At 34.8% G+C, this 17,290-nt stretch overlaps 1 long non-coding RNA gene across 2 annotated transcripts; it reads left to right on the top strand.

Annotated features, from left to right (window-relative positions):
* The first annotated feature begins 1,078 nt into the window (after positions 1-1,078).
* Positions 1,079-7,046, top strand: LOC104854160. 2 transcript variants are annotated; one of them, XR_777998.1, is made up of 4 exons: positions 1,079-1,139; positions 4,325-4,426; positions 5,304-5,396; positions 6,809-7,046. It is a non-coding gene; the product is annotated as an uncharacterized LOC104854160 (long non-coding RNA). The 2 variants fall into 2 exon arrangements; XR_777997.1 differs by lacking the exon at positions 1,079-1,139 and having other exon boundaries at positions 4,281-4,426.
* Positions 7,047-17,290: the final 10,244 nt, after the last annotated feature.

Raw genomic sequence — 17,290 nt, 5'->3', positions numbered from 1 at the left:
TGTACCATGGTTAATAGGATACTCTATGGAACATTATACTGAGGGCCTAATAGCTGATGGTAAATCCAGGGCCTTACACACTCTAGACAAGTTGACTTTGTCTGAGTTACATCCCAAACCCACCCCTTATCCTTATTGGTGTAAAACATCATATCTGGTTTTGAGTACCCTTCAGAAAGCCTTTTCTGGACCATGAACAGAGATCACAGGGCAACCAACTCTCAAAAGAAAACCAAAACCAGCAACAAAGAAAAATACATTTCTCTAACTGACTGTCAACCTTGACTTGGCAACTGTATCAGACTAAGAAACACTAAGTAGATGATTACAGTAAACTTTTGGGTGTGCCTGTGTTGGCCACGGAGGTAAAACCTTGTGCAATAGATTATTTTAATTATGAGTAGGCAGTCACAGATGTCAGAACACAGGGGTAACATGGGATGAAAGAAAAGAAAATATTCCACTTAGGTTAAGAGCTAATTCAAACAGCTAAACCACACTTAGAGGTGCAAAAGTAAATACAAGTACAGAGAATGGAAGTTTGGGATGAGAGTAGAAAGAACTCTTCCCTCCAGGAAGAAGATTCCTATCCAGGATATGCTATGTTAAGCTTTAATAGCTCCTCCCCACCTGTACACCTAGATCTAGACTGAAGAAAATATTAAAATGTCAGATAACTGGTTTCTTTTTGAATCAAGCCCCTACCCAGCACTCTGCCTATTTATAAAAGGCAAAGACAAAACCTTGTCATGGGAATTTCTCCACAGAATCCCTTTGGAATATACCTCTCTCATGAGCTTTGAACTTTGTCTTTTTTATTTTTTTTTTGATACTGGGGATCGAACTCGGGACCTTGCGTTTGCAAGGCAGGCAGCAGAACCACTGAGCTAAATCCCCAGCCCCAGCTCTTCTTATTATTTGCAATAAAACTCTCATAACTTCCTCCTTTGTTTCATGACTTCATTCATTATGCGTGGAACCATGAGCTCAATTCACACAGAAACTTCTGGAACACTTGGATACTCTATGTCGTCATTTGATACTATTTCTGGTCACTAGCCCATTCCTCTCCAGCAATGTTCTCTCCTTCCTTCGGGCCTTGAACTGAGAAGCTTTGATTTTATCATTGGTTTCTGCCGGTATGTTTCCGCTGTAGAGTCAGCTGACCATGAACTGAATCTTCTGAAGCTTGAGCCAGGACAAAATTTCTATTTTTTTTTTTTTATGTCAGTGTCCCAGGGATAGAAAAAACTAGCTAATCCTCCCTGTTAAGGAATAAATAGAAGAAAAACTCCTGATGGTGATTTACTGGTATTCAGGAAAGGAGAAAAGCTACAAAGTGAATGTCACAGCTTTAATATTTTGCCCAGAAACTCTTCAGGACCAAAAATAATGACCAGTGACTCCTATTGGGTCTGTAATTTTATGACAATGTAATATTTACATTCATCACCTAAAAATAAAAGAACTGAAACTATCATTTCATTATGTGTTCCTTAATGTATTTAGTGACTTTATTTCTATTTTATTTTGAAAATAATTAATCAAAAGTAATTAATTAATTAATTGAAAGTAATTGAAAATAACTAATTGATAATTAATTGAAAGTACTTTTAAGAAATGCAATGAAGATGTGAAAAATAACAGAAAATAATGGAGATAGTACTGAGCCGTGTGTAGTGTTTCTCACGTAAGTCTGAGGCAGAAGGATCACAAGTTGGAGACTAGCCTTGGCAAATAAGCCAAAAATAAAATTTAAAAAGGGGTGGGATGCTGTACCTCAGTGGGAAGGCCTGGATTCAATCAATCTTCAGTATTGCGTATGTATTTTTATTGAAGGGTCATTGAAGACTCGACAAATAAGAATCGTCACTTAAAAAACTTGCATTTTATTCTAGGCTACCCTACAGATATTTGTATACATTAATTCACTTTAAATTAAAAATAAACTTCTGTAACACTCATTTTATAGGTGCGAACACAGAGGCTCTGAGAGTTTCTATAACAGATTTAGTCAGTTATTGTCAGAGAAATATGTCCTGCTCCTACTCTTCTTCTCGGTATGCAAACAGATCACAATTTTCCACCTCTTTTTCAGTAATTAGACCATGTTATAGTCGTATGTGCTAAGCAGAAGTGATTAAAGAGCATCATTTTTGGATCCATGCTTTTAGTTTTGGCATGAGACATTGAAAGTTACTTCTTCCTAGGCTGATTTTGTATGCAATGTATTTCAAACGGTCCAGTTTAGTAAACTCCGCAGCCATCATTGGATTGCAGCAATGCTTGTCTATGTGGAGTGGACTTGTTCTAGGAAAATACTCTACCTCTGTCTCTCACTGGACTTCAAGTCCACAAGAAGTAAATCTGTAGTACATTTAGTATGACTGAAGTTAAGACTATCTTGATGGAGTTTTTGTTCTGTTTTCTGCAATAGCAATTAAATTACATTGAGACTGTACATGTAGACAAAATGAACTTCCTTTTGGGAGAGATGTTTAGATAAAACCATACAGATTTTTGGGGGTCGCAGGCTTTTAACCGTTCCATTATTTAGAGAAATAAATCATATTAGGTTTTAACAAATGAGAGAATCAATATTTACATGATTTATCTTGTAGAGAACTACTCAAATAACATATGCATTTTCAAACCATTTGCTCAACACTTGAAGTTCAACTAAATGAAATTATCATTCGCTCAGGATCATGGAAGAACTCCAATTTGTCAATCATGAAGTGATTAATACTGAAAGATTTGTCTTGCCTTGAATGTTGCTACAGCAAACTAGAAACAGCTTTTATGGCTAATTCTAAAAAATTCCTGTTTCTTAACATAAAACTACAATAAATAATTCAGTCTTTAAATATAGACTGGATTCCTTAAAGGAAAAGAATGAATATAGGCAACATATTAATGCTTTTCAGATATGTTTTGTGAGATGTTTAGCAATTTCAGATGAATATGTTAATGCTTTTATTTGAGAATTTGGAGCATTATGTTTTTAAGCATAGTGAATGAAATATAAGCCATGAATACAGATGTTGATCTTTGAGCATAATTATTCTATATTTTAAAACACTTCTATGGCTCTAGAAATTCCTAGAAGTCTATTAACCTAATCCAATTCCTCTTATGGTTTTTTAATTTTTAAAAAGATAAACATTATTCTGTACTTTTTTTATTTAGAGAATATTTTACTACTTTCTGTAATCAAACCCACGTAGATAAGACCTTAAATATTTAATACAGTGCATTATCCCTGGACAAATGGAAAAAAAATTAACATTTCTAGACCAATATGGCTGTTAATTTCTGTACAATGCCAACTCAGCACAGTAAACTGGGATAACTTTTTCCAAAGTTGACAGCAAAGTTAAAGTTTCCAAAAATTCAAATTATATATATGTATGCCAATAGTAGCAGTATGTTATGCATCAATAGCAGCAACAGCTTTTCCAGATTCTGCAGTCATCTGAACAAAATTATAGACATTCAGCACACTCCATTAAAAAAACAAAACAAAGAAAAGAATAATACCCAGAAAACAGCAAAGTTCTGTTACTGCTGTGGTACCTGGCACCATTTTTTTTATTAGCATCTTAATCATCTTCTAGAAATAAAACATTTCAGAGTAACATCATTAAAAACAGCTCTGATAAAACATGGTCACTACTACATATCATAAAGCATGTATAAGATATTTTACACTCAGAGAGGTATGATACAGTACTGTCCTACATCTATAATACTAGGGGATACAATTAAAAAGGCATTATTTCAGACTTGATTCTACTTTTTCCAGCAGAGGGCCCAAAGGATGATATGATACAGCTCTGTAAAGAAATGTACTATTTAGATAGGGTTTCCTTTCACTAACGGCACAGTTTAATTTCTCTTCATGAACATCAGCTAAAAAACATTTTTCAAAAACCTGGGGTAAACACAAAACAGCAGAAGAAGAAGGAAAAGAAAAAGGATTCATACAAAGATGATTGAGTGAAGGCATTATTCTGTGCTTTTGATTCCTGATTTATAAAATACGGCTAAAGTATAACTTTACAATATAGCTAAAACGTAAAGCATAAATATAATAACGTGAGTAAAAATACAGGAAAAAACCCAAAATATGAATCATACTGAATGCTTTCTATACCCTTATTTGAACAACTGAGTTAAAGATAATATCTTAGTGCCCGCTGGAATATGACTGATACCATACTAGCATTTCCTCGTATTCTACTTGCACTTCTTAAAGAGCAAGGTAAAATATTGGGGCCTGTAACGATTAAGAGTCAACTCAAATTCTCTCATCCCCTCACAGAGCTGGGCTGTGAGATCGAAGACTCTTGCAGCTGAGCCGCGGTGTAAGAATCACAAAGACAAGATGTCGAAGGGCAGCAGCCTCTGACTTGAAGAATAAGAGGTGGGATGATTGGAGGGAACTAAATCTTCATCCAGCTGTGGGATTACCTCACGAGCCTTCTGTATCCTGTACGGATAAGGATCTGGGGCCCAATGCTCCTTCGATACTTTGTCAGGGCGTGGTCTAAAGTCTTGATGAGAAGACAACACTCCGAGCCACGATCGGGGCAGCGGCAGGTCCGATCATTCATTAATCTTTGCCTTCCCGGAGTGTGAGCGGGCTGTATAAAGAGGTGCCTGCCATGAGGAGCAGAAATGCAAAATGAGAAATTGCCACTGTAATTCTCTGCCCTCTAACATCCCATTAGCTGCGTTTACTGACCTTGTTCACAAGAGCGTGTGACTTTCTGTTTGCTTTCTGGCTAAATGGAAATCTAAAACTTGTAGGAAGAGGAGAGCTAGGAATACAGTTACTTGGTTTAGTTCAGAGTGATCAACATATTCTTCGTGGGGGGAGACAGCAGGCTACATTCAAGCTTGAAATGAGAATTACAACCCCAGGAAAAGGGAGAGAAGATACACACTGAACTATATGGGAGCTTATTTTTATTATAGTTTTCATGTTTATGCCAAGACAAGTTTAAACTCCCATCTTTTCTATGAATTTGCCCAATGTCTTCTTAAGAAGAGAAGGCCCCTTACATAATTGTTCTCTTGTAATTTCTTTGTTGATCAAAATTGAAAGATATAGCCAGAATAGGACAAATAGCAATGAAGGGAGTGTAGGTGGAATAGTTCATATAACAAATAATGGAGCATTTCATGACTCATTGCTAATATTGGTGTTTCATATGTGGGCGAAATCATGCTGCCTTAAAGTTATGAGGCTGAAATAGATTTAACCTTTGTTGTTTGTTTCCTCCTAATAACAATTGCAGCCTGGACCTGTGATGTTTTTGGTTGTATAATGAGTAAGTGAACCAAGGAACCACTGAACCAGATAATGAATCAGTGTTGGACCTGATTGCATTGTAAGTGTATATTAACTATTTAACCTCAATTGAAAGTGCTACTGAAAAAGAGTCTAAAATGATTTACAAGTTTGCTTTAAATAAACTGCTATCTTTAAAATCTAAGCAAAAGGAGATAGCGTCTCCAAAATGAAAAGCTAACTGAAAAAGTTGGCGTCTAATAAATCAGATTTCTTCCTTATTAATTCCTGGTCACATTGAAACTTCTGCCAACTAATAATGGCTGTTATACAAAATCAATGACTAAATTTTATTTTACCAGTGATGCAAAGTTACTAACCTGAAAAATCATCCCATGTTTTATCAGCTAAATTTTATCAGCTATCGTATAGAGCAGCTGAAATACAACTTAAACCTTTTATGCTATAAATGTGATACGATTTTATTTCAATTAAAAGCATCAGCAATATTTGATAAGACATCCAATTCTAAGATTAGCAATAGGATTAAGAGCATTACTTGGGTAAAACTTTGACAATATTCGCAGGGAAGGAAGAAAAGGGTGGAATTTATTGAGATTGAAATTTTGACTTAAGGAAAGTTTTTCCCATACAAAAACTTGACTAAGATTAATAATAAAAAAAGGATAATGTTTATCCCTGATGGTCATCAGAACAAGATTTTGAAACAAAGGATTTTAGGGTACAATTATATGTGGAAGTTTTTTGGTTATTTGTTTGTTTGTTTGTTTGTTTGTTTTGTTTTGCCATTTGCCTGTTCACAAGGATATCAGAAAGTAATATCAAAGCCATGATGGTACAGAGAGTGAAGTTCAGTGTCAGTAATCAGCTTGGTAATTTCTCTACATAGCTTAATTCCTTTGTCTACTTTCTTTCCGTGATTCTGTGCAAGCAACACTGGCACAGCCACGAAGCCATCAATCCTTCAAGATCTTGCAGATTCCTGAAGATTCAGGGGACAAAACAAGAAAACAAAGCACAGATTTATTAGAGTTACATCACAGTGCATTGGAACAAAAGAGAAACTATACCAGAAGATAACAGCAAAAGTTTTCTGAAATTAATATCATCTGAGTTTTGACAAACCAAGATATGTAACTGAGAAAGTGAAGAAGGACTGGGATGAATATTTAAAGTGAAAAAGAAAAAAACTGTGTAAACATGGGCATGGAAGGAATCCGGTATTTCAGATAATCAGTTTGACCTGCACAGTATGATTTATTCAAATAGAGAGGAAATATGGATCATGGAAGAATTGTGAACACTATGGCAGTATTTTGGCTTTATACTAAGAGGCACAATCATAGGGAAAATGAACAATGCTCATAATTATTGAAAATAAGGACACCTGGATTTTACTCTTTATCCCTAGAACAGAGGATTTGGAGTTAAGAAAGTCTGTTTTCCTAGAGGATATTTAAACCTTAACAGGCCTTTTCTTGTGCTTTTCAGAGTACTGTTATAATGCTGATTGAGAATACGTCTGCAGTAAAGCCAATAATACCGCAATAGCACTTGAAAAAGATGGATTTGACAAATCTCCTACAGACATCATTCAAAGAAAGGAGAACAATAGACGATCACCCAAATTACAAGGGCCCTGATGAAACATTTTACTTATTTTCAAGTACTTTATGATTAAATTCAAAAGAAGACAACTAATAATAGGCAAGGAGCAAGAATTAAAATATCCCACACAAAAATGGTAGCAAATAATGATTTAATTGTAGGAAAAATATTTATTAAATCAGGTATTAATTCAGTCAACAGTGTTTATTAGGTTCTTCCCATGTTCCAAATGCTCTTAGTGATGTTAGGACAATAAACATGAATGTCTAAATTATTACCTGGAAGATCCTACTCTCCAAATATTAGCAGTGAAAGAGAATGTTTAGCTAATTGGAAAATGTCTTTTAAATTATATTCACATGTCTACTGCAGTGTATACTATATTGTATAACATACTATAAAAAAGTGAAGAAAAGTGACTGTGGTAACTGGAGGTAGAATAAATTCAGAAGAAAAAGACTTTAAGAATTAATAACCCACGTGTTCTTAAATCTGAAGGTACTGGAAAAGAACAGGATCAAGAGGTAAATATGAGAGGTGGACCGATCAAGAATTGAGGTTCTAAAAATGAAGTATGTCAGAGAAAAGGTTGAAAAGGGGAAAATAAATCTACAGATGTGTAGTTGGTGAAAGAGATGTGCAGTGAATTCTAAATGGAAAAAAAAAAGGACAATCAAATGGGATTAAAATGTGACAAAAATAAAGTAAAGGTATCACAAGTTATGATGATTGAGTGCAAGCCAAAGGATAATGATTTCTAGACGTTGTAATCTGGCAATATACTAACATTCTAGCTTCAAGAAGTTCAAGTTTGGGTGATAGAGAAGTAGAAGGGTGTGATTAGACATTCAGTCTATTCATTCATATCTGTCTATCACCTATCTATATTAAATGGTAAAATCTCAACATTTAACTGAAGTGTGAGGAAAGTAAGCATTGTTAAGAGTATGTATACTACTGTGACTTTTTCTTGAATTTTAATAGATTACTGTTTTCTTGATTCAATTATTAATATAACTCCCCTTCATTCTCAAAACTCCCCCATTAAAGTAAATTTGTCCTACTTTTGGAAATTCAAGTTGTCCATACATATGGAACTGAGGTTTTGAGTAGGCCACCCATATTAACACTGATGTCCCCCCAAAATTGATGATAGACCTTGGACCAGGAAGGGAACAGTGTAACAGGTCACACAGTCTTCCAAAATTATAGATTAGTGATCAGTTTAACAGTAGAAAACAAGGATGAGGACTTCAAAGACAGTTTATATATGTGGAGATATGGAAGTAGGCCCCATTCTTTATTTTTTTTATCTCTAGAGGAAATGATAGCTCTACATATGCATGAGAAACTATAGATCCCACTACAAGCCCATGAAATTGAGGAAAATAAAAAGCATATTATAGTAAGAAATGTAGTGAAAGTGAATTATAAAGAAAGCCCTATGTTTTAACTAGTCAAGCATGCTTGAGGAATGTAGATGGAGATTATAGAAATTCTAGAAGGCAGATTTAGAGAAAGGATCAAGGAAAGTTTACAGTAGCTGAAAAGATGTAAAATTCAAATATTTTAAAATATATTTTTGTGTAGGCACTAACACTTTAGTGACTAACCATAGCAGGGTGGTAAGGCATTACCAGCTTGACTAAACACACTTTTCTAAAAAAAAAAAAAAAAAATTGATCCTAGAATTCACTTCCAAAAAAGAAAAAAAGTAAGTTAGAAAAAAAGTAGTGCTCAGAATGCCCGAAATGGATCTGGTGTTGAACACTCTAATTCTGTCAAGTTAAGGTCAGCAGGTTTCCAATCAGACATTTCTATTCCTAGAACACTTACCACCATTGGATATAGCAACAGCTCCTTGAGGATAAGAAGACAGCTTCTTTGAGAAAACTCAGAAGGACTCCATGGAAATAGAATCAGAGACACGTTCTTCTGTTGGTGAATTAAATTATTAGGGGATATTGAAGTAGAAAATATCTGCAGAAGTTTTAAAAAATGTGAGACTGGACATTTCATAAAATCTATGGCCAGGTGAAGACAAACATTGGCAAACCACTTCCTTTGAGAAAAGAGTTGGAATTATGACAATGAAAGCGGGCAAGGTGGGGTGAGAGGGAGAGTAAGGAGACAGAAAATGAGAAGAGGCTCACTTTGTTTGCCCATAGTGAGATCTCTGAGGAAACAGGAAAAGTTGAAGAAACGGGGAGTATTAGTGGCCTTGAAATCAAAGAGATAATTTCAAGAAACATAAAGTGGGCAGTGTGAATTATCACTATCAGACTGTATGAGAAAAAATGCCTTGAAAGTCATAGGATCTTTTACAAAAATATTTTAGCAAAGAAAGAAAAGGTCTAAGTTTTCCTACCATGCTATAGATGCCAATAGACTTTCTGCAATGAGACGGTGCTACTGGTAAGGATTAAAACTCCACAGGCCAGTAACACTGAAGGGACTAATAGTCAGTCCCACACTGAGTGAATATAAAGTTAGCTCTGTTGGTCATAGACTAGTTGCTGCTCAAGCTGTATTATATTTGAGCTTCACAGCCTGGTTCTTTCTTTCTTTCTTTCATTCAGTTGACAAATATTTATTGAACTTCTTGTATGCACAAGCCATAGGCAGATCACTGTTTTTCAGGAAATACTATCACATTCTTAAAGAGCAAATGGCATTTTTTTTTCCTTTTGAAAAGTAATAGAGTCAGACATTTTGTACTGCTTTTGCCTATGACTATATAGATTATTAAAAACAGTTGAGTATCTGGGGTGTATTTTAATTATTTTTTTGTATTTTTCCTTTATTTTTTGGCAGTGTGCATCATGGTGACTCAAATCGATCTTACTTTTGCTTATTTTGGCCATAGATGTCGGCATTTCTGATGGGGCACAATCAAAGAACTTAGGGGTGACAATCTCAAGGATCTTTGGTTACCACAGCTACTCACTGAAAAGATGCACTAGAAAATGGGAAGAAAAATAGGTTTCAGATTTTAGGGTATTTAAAATATCTAAGTAAAATGTGAATCCTGTGCTAGAGAGTACAAATTCAACTCCAGCTACCCACTAGGGGAGTTTTGAACACTACCAGTTATGTACTTTCTTTGGAGAAGAGTTACATGATAAGTGTTAGAGATTTATTATGTGAAAAAATATTTTATTAAGCTTTATAAATGTGGAAATTAGCAGTACCCATAGGGAAAAGTTACATTCAGAAAAATTTTATGTTGGATAGCTTTGTTTTCAATATTAGATACCTCTAACATATTAAAACTGAAGAATTTTATGTGCAATGAAAACCACTTTTCAAAAAATTTAAAATTGTACCCTCCAAATAAATTAACTTAGAAATAAAATCTATTATTATTTCTTAATAGAAATGGACAGATCAGTCTAGATAAATTTATTTTGTGTTCAGAGTCAATTTCCAAGCTAAGGTTGATATTGCTATGTAATCCTGAAAAAATATTTTTTCTTCAGCTTAATTGATAGGCCCACATATTAGGAAAATTCTTTGTAAAAATATCGAAGCACAGATAGGTTAGGATAATGAATTCAAGGCTTCATTAGTAGCAATTTACAAAACCTCAATTTGAATCTGGCTTGATATGATTTCCACACAACTACATTGTCCCATTTTCTATGACATAAAAGTAAGCATACAAGCAAAAAGCACGGTAGATAAATGAATTTTTAGCGGTACAGAGTCATAAGCAGGAGAAGATCCTGTTCTGGTAGCTGTAGAATAACATTTTCTTTGCAATCAAGAAATTCTTTCTGCTATTCTTTCTAATTTATCAACTTTCAACACAGGATGTAGAGCTTTAAATCATGTAAAGTAAAGATGAGATTCAAAACAATGCAGCGCTTGAAAAATGGAGAAACTAATTGGCTGAGTTCCAGGTGCTACCTTGGAAAATTTAGGAGTTAATGTCTCCTGGGAAAATTCCCATGCAGCTGCCTTTGATTAGGACACAGAGCAGTCAACCTGTAAATGGTCCAAAAAGCATTCATGCCCCTGACTTGGGAATAACTGGTCAATTTGCGTTTTCAAGGCAGGTGTCCAGTAAATAGTTATGGAGCACAAAAGAAGGCCAAAGAACATAGATATACCTCAAAAGTTAAACACTCTTTCTACAGCAAATATATAACTTTTGCTTTAGCATTTCCAAAATTCTCCTCTCACTAGTTCAAGAAAATAAATAGTTCATTGTTTAGTCTTCAAATTAAGTGTCTGTTTCCTTGTAGCAGAATATTTTAATTTTTGCAGTTTGTTTAACAGAAACGGTGTGCACAAATATAAAGATGACTTGCAGTAGTTTTAGCAATGCAAAATTATCTGCAACAGTTAAGTGATGGAAAATACCCATTGTTCATTCACTGGTTCTAATTAAAATTATTATCATCATCTATAAAGTGGAGGATCATAAAGCCATCAAAAGAAAGAAAGATAACTACATGAACTAACAGACAAAGATTAAAAATACTATTATTTGAGCATGAAGAAAAACATACCATACAGCACACATGAATATTCATAATGTATATACCCTATATGAATAAAAATATACTTACAAAAAGTATATCAATTATTTCATATCTGTTCAGTGAAACATATTAATTTATGTTTATTTCTATAAACATGGGGTTTCAAGAATTTTCTATTTCTACTCTTTCTGCACTTGCTATCTTTAAGAAAATGTATCTGTTTATATCAGATTATAAAGATAAAACAAAAACTACATTTAAATCACATTGTTGCAATTACATTTACTTTAATCATGTGCATAGAGGAGATTTGGAGGTTTATATTTACAACATATGCATCTTTATTTTTTAACTCAATAGAAAACAGGTGGGACATACTGAAAAAATTAGCTTTTCTTTTCTTAAGGCATTATCTTCAGTTTAATAGTGAAAAATGTCAGGTATGTATATATTTATTTGTTTGTTTTGTTTTTTTGGAGACAGGGTCTCACTATTTAGTTGAGACTGAACTGGAACTCACTATGTAGCCCAGGCTGGTCTCGAACTCACAGTGATCCTCCTGCCTCAGCCTCCCAAGTGCTGGGATTGCAGGCGTGCGCCACCACGTCCAGCTGATAAGTACATATTTAGATACACACTCACATGCGTGTACATGTGCATAAATCTACATATGTGTGTGTTTTTATAAGCATCAGGATTTGTTCCAGAAACGGATGAGCACATTTCTATTCTAACATTTAGCCAATTTATTTTCTCCATTAGGCCAAAGTTATATACTAAGCTTGTGAAACAAAACAATTTCATCTAGGCCTGCTGATAGCATTTTGGGCATTCCCCAAGCTATCCAATAGCAACCCAAGAGGATTAGCATTTTTATTATTCTTCTGATTTTAAAAATCAGTACTAAAATATTTCTCATTACCAATTGCATTTTGAATTGTTTAATATTTTTCGTCGCGGTGTGCTTTGAAAAGCTCCAATAATAAGTAAGCCGGAATCCAATTCTTTATATGGAGGGACACGAATAATACTCTGATGAGGCATCACTCTGCTCTGCTAAGAACCGTATCCAGGCCTGAGGATTTCAGCAACCCAAATAAATTAATTAGTAGGACCAGCAATGAATTCGCAGCTCATTTATCAGCGAAGCTTAATGACTCTGACATAAGCCCATATCTCATTTCACAACCCGCAGTACCACCCTGGCTCCCTGCAGCTGTTCCTGGCTGCTCTGCAGCCCCAGCGCGAGCCCGCAGAGCACTCACAGAAGCTCCAGAAACGGGAGTCCCGGGGTCCTGCCCTTCTCTGGGGCAGGGGCCAGGCGCGGAGCTGGGCCAGCTGATGAGCCAATGACGCTGGGCATGATCTCCTCTGCCTCTGTCCTTTTGGCCTGTTTACATGGCAGTAGCAGATGGCTCCCTGTTTTTAGATGTTTTTAAAAAATCTAACAGCAGCGAAAAAGTATCTCTGCCATTCCATTTTTCACGTTGAAAGAAGGTGAGATCCAGAATAACTCGGAGGTCAGAGAACCTCATGTGAACTACAGTGAAAATTGGTAAGACATCAATCTTTGCCCTCATTAAATTGAAAAAAGAATGGTACAGTAGGTAGTTTTAATCATTCATTTAGTCTGTATTTAATAGTTTATTGCATTCTGGTCATCTTATCTTACATATACATGAAAGAACACGAAAGCATATCTCCTTTGCAAATGTTTATATTCAGATAATTCCTTTTTAGAAGAATAGATTTTAAAAAGTAAGAAATAAGATGAACGGGCGATTCTAAACTTTACCTTTTATAAGTTAAATTCAGTTTAAATTTGCTGTCATTTCTTTATTCCCAGAACACCAGTTCGTTTTCACTCCAACCAGTATAAATGTGACGTTCACATGTAAATTCCCAATTTGTAAAATCCAAATGGCAAATCAGTGTTTGATTTCATTATCTGTTTATATCTTGAAGTTTTTGGAAGCTGTAAATCACAGCTAAAATAAAAATAAAGTTGTGAATAGTGATTATAGTGAAATAATCTTCCATATAAATTGCCTAAAAGTGAAAATTATGTTTTATGTATCAAGCAGTATTTTTAAGCACTTATAGTTTTATCTGCTCTAACAAAAGTAAAACAATTTTATCAATTAGATATGGAAAAAATACAATGAAGACAACATACAACAAACACTAAGAATTCAGATAACCAAAGAAGAACATTATGTGTGTGTTTGTGTGTGCACTTCAGATACATAGAGAAAAATGAAAGAAGGAAATGTTATTGCTGGCAGGCTATCGGAAATTTGCTGGCAACTAGTAGCTCAAATAAGTACATAAATCCCACAATTTTAGTCAATGGAAGTTTAAAAAGGTGATGTAAATGTCACAAAAACTAAGAAAGGAATCAAGAAAGATAGAATTGAGTCTTACTGAGGATGTTACCTGTACTTTGGGAGTTAGTGTATACACACTAACCAGACACACAAAACATAATTTCTCCCTAAAAATGGATCTTGGATTGTACTCCTTTTCAACACCCACCACAATCTAATCAGTTTTGGTCCATGAGATAATACTCTCATATCTTCCCATCTGGGATAAAGTCCTAGATGTTACAGATATAAGTGGTAAAACTAGAATATGATATTAACGATTTATGAGAAACATTATGATTCAGGCCCACAACAAGATATTGTATGAATACACATCATGTAAAGTAACTATTGTTGATTTTATAAAATTTCTGCTGAGAAATATGAAGACAAATGAGGAATAACTCAAAATTATAATCTCAAGAGGAGGGGAAGGAACAATTGGCAATAGAGGGAAGAAATTACTTCAGTGAAGAAAATACTCTGACCATAAGAACTGCATGCAACTCAAAGTTCAGTCAAATTACAATTTTGCTTGCACGCCCAGGGCAAAAGCAGCTATTTAACAAGACAATAGAGGAGAACCTGTTTTTTAGTTTGTTTGTTCTTTTGTAGTACCTGGGATCAAACTGGGGTCCTTGTGCTTGCGAGGCAGGCAGTGGCACCACGGAGCTGAATCCTGACCCCAAAGAGAATTGTTTTATTCTCAGTTCCCAGAAAGGAGCCTTAAGAGGAAGTGTGCTGGCTCTGGGTGAGGAATGGTATAAATTCGGAAATTTCCCGAAGAAGAGCACCTTAACTGAAATGTGGGCAATTCAAGGGAGCAGGGACTGTGTGATGTTCAAACTACTCAGCTAAGATTTAGAAAATGGGGATTTGGAGGGCCTACATGCACTCTTTTCATAGGTAAATAAGAGAGACCTGCAGGAATCTTATATCAATCATAGAGGAAAGGACAAGAAGGGGTATTGTTTCTATTTTGTATGAGCATCTTGAGTAAAATCTGACTTTTTCAGAAACATGTTGTTAGAAATTTTTTTGGCTTAATATTCTATTTCTAGTATCTAGAATACTCGAGCTTATATTGGTCCTCAATACATTTTTAGTAGAGAGTACATAAGCAATACTCATAAAAAGAATATTCATTTGGATAGAGAAGAAAGGAGCAAGAAAAAAAAAAACTATAGATAACATTATACATTTCACTGTCCAAGGAAACAGAGTATGATTGGGAAGTTAAGAATGGGATTTAGATCCTGAAAAGTAAGGATAAATGTTCTTGAAAATTATCCGTTTTCTAATGTTCCTAGTTGAGAAATAAGCTATCTTCTTTTGAAATACATTTAATGACTTATATCCTAATCTAGCAAGTAGAAGAACCACATTTCAAACTGATCACCGTCATTTCCTGCTTTTGCAAATGTGTTAGAAATTGAAGCTGTTCAATGAGTAAGATTCCTTTTATCTCCTCAAACTGAGTTTTATTATTGGCTGTCACAGGGAAAAGTGTCCATAGTAATGTCAGATAATTGATGCATAGTGCTTTGTATACTTCCAAGTATTTGCACAGACATTATCTTAACTGATATTCACAACCCCATTATACGTCAGGTAGGGAAATTTTGATCACAAATTGCTTAGCAAATATTAGAAGTGAAGCCAATGAGAAGCAATATTTATATGTTTTTGTAGGCATTTAAGGGCAGATAATACAGTAACTTAAAGACAATGTTGGCTAAGAGACAAAACTCTCGAATCAAAGTTGATAAGATTCTCTGCTAAACTCACTAAGGAAGGGCTATGAGTTTTGTCTCCCATCATTCCTAGTAAAGTGCAAAGAACCCCATAACAGTTGTTCAGAACACATCCGCTGAATCTCTGGTTAGTGATCAGGTAAATAAAGACATGGATTTCTTACCTAGAAATACAGAAAAAGAGTTTCTCTTTCCTTTCCAACTAGGAAATATGTGGTTCCTACTGGAAGAGGAGACTACATTAAATGCAGAACAAAATTCTAACTATTCTTGGCCATATATTAAACCAACAATAAAGATCTCTAATGTAGTTGTGTTGCCAAAATGTCATTTTATCAATTTTCTATCTACTTGGTCCTCAGCTTTAGATTCAGGGATAATATTCAGGGATCTTAATTAGAATAAGGGTATAAATATTATCACTGGATATCTAAGGTCCTCACAAGGAAAGGATTTCTTTCTAGGGCCAGATTAAGGAATACTGAGAGATCTAGAAATTTTCCTTGAGCCACGCTAAATTTTGATGCTTGATCTTCTTATAAAAAGAGTAATTTACCAAGGCAGATTTCATGAACCATAACAGATTCTTTTTCATAAATTCAAACCATTGATCCCTTTGCTTTAAAAAACAACAACAGGTAACATTGGTTGATCCAGTTATCACATTTATATCACTACTAGTTAAATTTTCTTTTTTGCTTTGTGTAGTTTAAAATAAAGGAGTAGGAAAAGACTGAAATAATTTTCTCTATACCTGGGGAGTACAGCAGGAGGATCTGAACTAATGAGAAAAGGAAGATGGAGAAATAAAATTTACACCTGAAAATCATCAGTGCACCAGGTGCTTTGAGTTGTAATTCAATGTGAGAATCAATGTAATTTGAGTTGCAACTGACAGAAAATCAATGGAACTTGTTTTGTCAAGAAGAGCAATTTATGAGAAGAATATTAGAGTATCACTTGTAGTTGAAAAAAAAATGATTGAAAACTAAACAGTAAGAGGAACCCATTGACTAGGAAGCCAACAAGCCTTATTGTATCCATTTGTCATATCTTCCTTTTACAGTCAAGACTACACCGTGCATGTATGTATTTTCTCTCACTCCAGACCCCCTGACAGACCATCTAGCAGGTCCAAGGTCATCACTGATAGATTTCAGGACTCACATTGCAGAGAAAGAGTATTTCCTTTGGTACTGTTAGAAAAAGAAATCCTGTGGAACAATTTCTGTCCAGCCGTGGATCAATTCATCGGGAAACGAGAGCAAGTTGTGTACTTCACTGGAACCGCAGGGCTGTATATGAGCAGAGTTGTGGATGAGTACATATAGCTAGGCGGGTAAAGTACCTGGAAGGGTTTGTGAGTGTGTCTATGTGATCGGCTAAAGAGATCCAATGACAAAGTGTCAGAATAGAACGACCGTTCTGTTAGCACTGATGTTCAAGAGCATGGCTATGTGCATCATTAAGGGAATGAAAAATTTAAATAAAATCAAAACAGTGTATCAATTGAAAGTGAGATTTTACATGAAAAAAAGTTTTGAGTTAATTAAGGGCTTTTAATTATGTTCTCTCAAGGTCTGTGCTAATTTGTAAATCATTCGCTACTAAACTCCTATGTTGTGAACAGTTGTCATCTTTTAGTTCTAGTAGCTGATCTCCCTAAGTACATCAGGCACTATCATAATATAAATATTTTGGTAGAATACAGAGCAGTTCCATTACAGAAGCACGAAATCTCAGACATTCTTTAACTCA

The sequence above is a fragment of the Fukomys damarensis genome, unplaced genomic scaffold (genome assembly GCF_012274545.1).
Source record: "Fukomys damarensis isolate Sample0158 unplaced genomic scaffold, DMR_v1.0_HiC HiC_scaffold_27, whole genome shotgun sequence".
In the NCBI taxonomy this organism is placed as follows: domain Eukaryota; kingdom Metazoa; phylum Chordata; class Mammalia; order Rodentia; family Bathyergidae; genus Fukomys; species Fukomys damarensis.
Note: the sequence above shows the minus strand (reverse complement) of the source record. Positions and strands in the feature narration are given on the sequence as shown.